General features: G+C 47.6%; 1 non-coding gene across 1 annotated transcript; it reads right to left on the reverse strand.

The window, feature by feature from the left end:
* TRNAN-AUU (transfer RNA asparagine (anticodon AUU)) lies at positions 1 to 73 on the reverse strand. Its single transcript has one exon. It is a non-coding gene; the product is annotated as a tRNA-Asn (tRNA).
* Between the last annotated feature and the right edge of the window lie 6,977 nt (positions 74 to 7,050).

The raw sequence follows: 7,050 nt of genomic DNA on the forward strand, positions 1-7,050 counted from the left end.
CGCTCCCGGATGGGCTCGAACCACCAACCTTTCGGTTAATAGCCGAACGCGCTAACCATTGCGCCACGGACGCCCAAAAAAAAAATGGTCGTCAGGTATTGTGGAAAAACTTTGGCTTTTTACGTTACATTAGAGATCCCACAACACCGCTCCCGGGTGGGCTCGAACCACCAATCTTTCGGTTAACAGCTGAACGCGCTAACCATTGCGCAACGGAGGCCAAATATTAAATGGTCGTCAGGTATTGAGGTAAAACTTTGACTTTTTACTTCACATCTGAGACCTCACAACACCGCTCCCGGATGGGCTCGAACCACCAACCTATTGGTTAACAGCCGAACGCGCTAACCATTGAGCCACGGAAGCTCAGAAATTAAATGGTTGTCACGTATTGTGGAAAAGTTTTGACTTTTTACGCTATATCTGAGACCCCACAACACCTCTCCCGGGTGGGCTCGAACCTTCAAAATTTCGATTAACAGCTGAACGCGCTAATCATTGCGCCACGGAAGCCCAAAAATTAAATGTTCGTCAGGTATTGTGGCAAAAGTTTGGCTTTCTACGTTACATTTGAGATCCCACACCACCGCTCCCGGGTGGGCTCGAACCACCAACCTATTGGTTAACAGCCGAACGCGCTAACCATTGAGCCACGGAAGCTCAGAAATTAAATGGTTGTCACGTATTGTGGATAAGTTTTGACTTTTTACGCTACATCTGAGACCCCACAACACCTCTTCCGGGTGCGCTTGAACCACCAGCCTTTCGATTAACAGTTGAACGCGCTAATAATTGCGCCACGGAAGCCCAAAAATTAAATGTTCGTCAGGTATTGTGGAAAAACTCTGACATTTTACGTTACATCTGAGACGTCACAACACCGCTCCCGGATGGGCTCGAACCACCAACCATTCGGTTAACAGCTGAACGCGCTGACCATTGCGCCACGGAAGCCCAAAAATTAAATGGTCGTCAGGTATTGTGGAAAAATTTTGGCTTTCAACGTTACATTTGAGATCCCAAAACACCGCTCCCGGGTGGGTTCGAACCACCAACCTATTTGTTAACAGCCGAATTCGCTAACCATTGAGCCACGGAAGCTCAGAATTTCAATGTTTGTCAGGTGTTGTGGAAAAAACCTTGACTTTTACGTCACATCTGAGACGTCACAACACCGCTCCCGGATGGGCTCGAACCACACACCTATTGGTTAACAGCCGAACGCGCTAACCATTGAGCCACGGAAGCTCAGAAATTAAATGGTTGTCACGTATTGTGGAAAAGTTTTGACTTTTTACGCTACATCTGAGACCCCACAACACCTCTCCCGGGTGGGCTCGAACCTTCAAAATTTCGATTAACAGCTGAACGCGCTAATCATTGAGCCACGGAAGCCCAAAAATTAAATGTTCGTCAGGTATTGTGGCAAAAGTTTGGCTTTCTACGTTACATTTGAGATCCCACACCACCGCTCCCGGGTGGGCTCGAACCACCAACCTATTGGTTAACAGCCGAACGCGCTAACCATTGAGCCACGGAAGCTCAGAAATTAAATGGTTGTCACGTATTGTGGATAAGTTTTGACTTTTTACGCTACATCTGAGACCCCACAACACCTCTTCCGGGTGCGCTTGAACCACCAGCCTTTCGATTAACAGTTGAACGCGCTAATAATTGCGCCACGGAAGCCCAAAAATTAAATGTTCGTCAGGTATTGTGGAAAAACTCTGACATTTTACGTTACATCTGAGACGTCACAACACCGCTCCCGGATGGGCTCGAACCACCAACCTTTCGGTTAACAGCTGAACGCGCTGACCATTGCGCCACGGAAGCCCAAAAATTAAATGGTCGTCAGGTATTGTGGAAAAATTTTGGCTTTCAACGTCACATTTGAGATCCCAAAACACCGCTCCCGGGTGGGTTCGAACCACCAACCTATTTGTTAACAGCCGAATTCGCTAACCATTGAGCCACGGAAGCTCAGAATTTCAATGTTTGTCAGGTGTTGTGGAAAAAACCTTGACTTTTACGTCACATCTGAGACGTCACAACACCGCTCCCGGATGGGCTCGAACCACACACCTATTGGTTAACAGCCGAACGCGCTAACCTTTGAGCCACGGAAGCTCAGAAATTAAATGGTTGTCAGGTATTGTAGATAAGTTAAGACTTTTTACGTTACATCTGAGACCCTACAACACCTCTCCCGGGTGGGCTCGAACCTTCAACCTTTCGATTAACAGCTGAACGCGCTAATCATTGCGCCACGGAAGCCCAAAAATTAAATGTTCGTCAGGTATTGTGGAAAAACTCTGACATTTTACGTTACATCTGAGACCTCACAACACCGCTACCGGATGGGCTCGAACCACCAACCTATTGGTTAACGGCCGAACGCGCTAACCATTGCGCCACGGAAGCCCAAAATTTAAATGGTCGTCAGGTGTTGTGGAAAAAACCTTGACTTTTTACGTCACATCTGAGACGTCACAACACCGCTCCCAGATGGGCTCGAACCACACACCTATTGGTTAACAGCCGAACGCGCTAACCTTTGAGCCACGGAAGCTCAGAAATTAAATGGTTGTCAGGTATTGTAGATAAGTTATGACTTTTTACGTTACATCTGAGACCCTACAACACCTCTTCCGATTGGGCTCGAACCACCAACCTTTCGGTTAACAGCCGAACGCACTAACAATTGCGCCAAGAAGGCCCAAAAATTTAATGGTCGTCAGGTATTGTGGCAAAACTTTGGCTTTCTACGTTACATATGAGATCCCACACCACCGCTCCCGGGTGGGCTCGAACCACCAACCTATTGGTTAACAGCCGAACGCGCTAACCATTGAGCCACGGAAGCCCAAAAATTAAATGCTCGTCAGGTATTGTGTAAAAACCTTGACTTTTTGCGTCATATCTGAGACCTGACAACACCGCTCCCGGGTGGGCTCGAACCACCAACCTTTCGATTAACAGCTGAACGCGCTAACCATTGCGCCAAGGAAGCCCAAAAATTCAATGTTCGTCAGGTATTGTGGAAAAACTCTGACATTTTATGTTACATCTGAGACGTCACAACACCGCTCCCGGGAGGGCTCAAACCACCAGTCTTTTGAACAGCAGCTGAACGCGCTAACCATTGCGCAACGGAAGCCCAAAAATTAAATGGTCGTCCGGTATTGTGGAAAAACTTTGACTTTTTACGTAACATCTGAGACCTCATAGCACCGCTCCCGGGTGTGCTCGAACCACCAACCTTTCTGTTAACAGCCGAACGCGCTAACGATTGCGCCACGGAAGCCCAAAAATTAAATGGTCGTCCGGTATTGTGGAAAAACCTTGACTTTTTACGTCACATCTAAGACGTCACAACACCGCTCCCGGATGGGCTCGAACCACCAACCTATTGGTTAACAGGCGAACGCGCTAACCATTGAGCCACGGAAGCTCAGAATTTAAATGGTTGTCACGTATTGCGGAAAAGTTTTGACTTTTTACGCTACATCTGAGACCCCACAACACCTCTCTCGGGTGGGCTCGAACCTTCAACCTTTCGATTAACAGCTGAACGCGCTAATCATTGCGCCACGGAAGCCCAAAAATTAAATGGTCGTCAGGTGCTGTGGAAAAAACCTTGACTTTTTACGTCACATCTGAGACGTCACAACACCGCTCCCGGATGGGCTCGAACCACACACCTATTCGTTAACAGCCGAACGCGCTAACCTTTGAGCAGAAGCCCAAAAATTTAATGGTCGTCAGGTATTGTGGCAAAACTTTGGCTTTCTACGTTACATTTGAGATCCCACACCACCGGTCCCGGGTGGGCTCAAACCACCAACCTATTGGTTAACAGCCGAACGCGCTAACCATTGAGCCACGGAAGCTCAGAAATTAAATGGTTGTCACGTATTGTGGGTAGGTTTTGACTTTTTACACTACATCTGAGACCCCACAACACCTCTTCCGGGTGGGCTTGAACCGCCAGCCTTTCGATTAACAGCTGAACGCGCTGACCATTGCGCCACGGAAGCCCAAAAAATAAATGGTCGTCAGGTATTGTGGAAAAATTTTGGCTTTCAACGTTACATTTGAGATCCCAAAATACCGCTCCCGGGTGGGCTCGAACCACCAACCTGTTGGTTAACAGCCGAATTCGCTAACCATTGAGCCACGGAAGCTCAGAATTTAAGTGGTTGTCACATATTGTGGAAAAGTTTTAACATTTTACGTTACATTTGAGACGTCACAACACCGCTCCCGGATGGGCTCGAACCACCAACCTTTCGGTTAACAGCTGAACGCGCTAATCATTGCGCCACGGAAGCCCAAAAATTAAATGTTCGTCAGGTATTGTGGAAAAACTCTGACATTTTACGTTACATCTGAGACCTCACAACACCGCTCCCGGATGGGCTCGAACCACCAACCTATTGGTTAACAGCCGAACGCGCTAACCATTGCGCCACGGAAGACCAAAAATTAAATGGTCGTCAGGTGTTGTGGAAAAAACCTTGACTTTTTACGTCACATCTGAGACGTCACAAAACCGCTCCCGGATGGGCTCGAACCACACACCTATTGGTAAACAGCCGAACGCGCTAACCTTTGAGCCACGGAAGCTCAGAAATTAAATGGTTGTCAGGTATTGTGGATAAGTTATGACTTTTTACGTTACATGTGTGACCCTACAACACCTCTTCCGGTTGGGCTCGAACCACCAACCTTTCGGTTAACAGCCGAACGCGCTAACCATTGCGCCAAGGAAGCCCAAAAATTTAATGGTCGTCAGGTATTGTGGCAAAACTTTGGCTTTCTACGTTACATTTGAGATCCCACACCACCGCTCCCGGGTGGGCTCGAACCACCAACCAATTGGTTAACAGCCGAACGCGCTAACCATTGAGCCACGGAAGCTCAGAAATTAAATGGTTGTCACGTATTGTGGATAAGTTTTGACTTTTTACGCTACATCTGAGACCCCACAACACCTCTTCCGGGTGGGCCTGAACCACCAGCCTTTCGATTAACAGTTGAACGCGCTAATAATTGCGCCAGGGAAGCCCAAAAATTAAATGTTCGTCAGGTATTGTGGAAAAACCTTGACTTTTTACGTCACATCTGAGACCTCACAACACCGCTCCCGGATGGGCTCGAACCACCAACCTATTGGTTAACAGCCGAACGCGCTAACCATTGAGCCACGGAAGCTCAGAAATTAAATGGTTGTCACGTATTGTGGATAAGTTTTGACTTTTTACGCTACATCTGAGACCCCACAACACCTCTTCCGGGTGGGCCTGAACCACCAGCCTTTCGATTAACAGTTGAACGCGCTAATAATTGCGCCAGGGAAGCCCAAAAATTAAATGTTCGTCAGGTATTGTGGAAAAACTCTGACATTTTACGTTACATCTGAGACCTCACAACACCGCTCCCGGATGGGCTCTAACCACCAACCTATTGGTTAACAGCCGAACGCGCTAACCATTGAGCCACGGAAGCTCAGAAATTAAATGGTTGTCACGTATTGTGGATAAGTTTTGACTTTTTACGCTACATCTGAGACCCCACAACACCTCTTCCGGGAGGGCCTGAACCACCAGCCTTTCGATTAACAGTTGAACGCGCTAATAATTGCGCCAGGGAAGCCCAAAAATTAAATGTTCGTCAGGTATTGTGGAAAAACTTTGACTTTTTACGCTACGTCTGAGACCCCACAACACCTCTCCTGGTTGGGCTCGAACCACCAACCTTTCGATTAACAGCTGAACGCGCTAACCATTGCGCCACGGAAGCCCAAAAATTCAATGTTCGTCAGGTATTGTGGAAAAACCTTGACTTTTTACGTCACATCTGAGACCTCACAACACCGCTCCCGGATGGGCTCGAACCACACACCTATTGGTAAACAGCCGAACGCGCTAACCTTTGAGCCACGGAAGCTCAGAAATTAAATGGTTGTCAGGTATTGTGGATAAGTTATGACTTTTTACGTTACATGTGTGACCCTACAACACCTCTTCCGGTTGGGCTCGAACCACCAACCTTTCGGTTAACAGCCGAACGCGCTAACCATTGCGCCAAGGAAGCCCAAAAATTTAATGGTCGTCAGGTATTGTGGCAAAACTTTGGCTTTCTACGTTACATTTGAGATCCCACACCACCGCTCCCGGGTGGGCTCGAACCACCAACCAATTGGTTAACAGCCGAACGCGCTAACCATTGAGCCACGGAAGCTCAGAAATTAAATGGTTGTCACGTATTGTGGATAAGTTTTGACTTTTTACGCTACATCTGAGACCCCACAACACCTCTTCCGGGTGGGCCTGAACCACCAGCCTTTCGATTAACAGTTGAACGCGCTAATAATTGCGCCAGGGAAGCCCAAAAATTAAATGTTCGTCAGGTATTGTGGAAAAACCTTGACTTTTTACGTCACATCTGAGACCTCACAACACCGCTCCCGGATGGGCTCGAACCACCAACCTATTGGTTAACAGCCGAACGCGCTAACCATTGAGCCACGGAAGCTCAGAAATTAAATGGTTGTCACGTATTGTGGATAAGTTTTGACTTTTTACGCTACATCTGAGACCCCACAACACCCTTCCGGGTGGGCCTGAACCACCAGCCTTTCGATTAACAGTTGAACGCGCTAATAATTGCGCCAGGGAAGCCCAAAAATTAAATGTTCGTCAGGTATTGTGGAAAAACTCTGACATTTTACGTTACATCTGAGACCTCACAACACCGCTCCCGGATGGGCTCTAACCACCAACCTATTGGTTAACAGCCGAACGCGCTAACCATTCAGCCACGGAAGCTCAGAAATTAAATGGTTGTCACGTATTGTGGAAAAGTTTTGACTTTTTACGCTACGTCTGAGACCCCACAACACCTCTCCTGGTTGGGCTCGAACCACCAACCTTTCGATTAACAGCTGAACGCGCTAACCATTGCGCCACGGAAGCCCAAAAATTCAATGTTCGTCAGGTATTGTGGAAAAACCTTGACTTTTTACGTCACATCTGAGACCTCACA

Source organism: Phalangium opilio, unplaced genomic scaffold (genome assembly GCF_054372755.1).
Source record: "Phalangium opilio isolate 3A_F unplaced genomic scaffold, DU_Popi_V2 ptg000087l_1, whole genome shotgun sequence".
In the NCBI taxonomy this organism is placed as follows: domain Eukaryota; kingdom Metazoa; phylum Arthropoda; class Arachnida; order Opiliones; family Phalangiidae; genus Phalangium; species Phalangium opilio.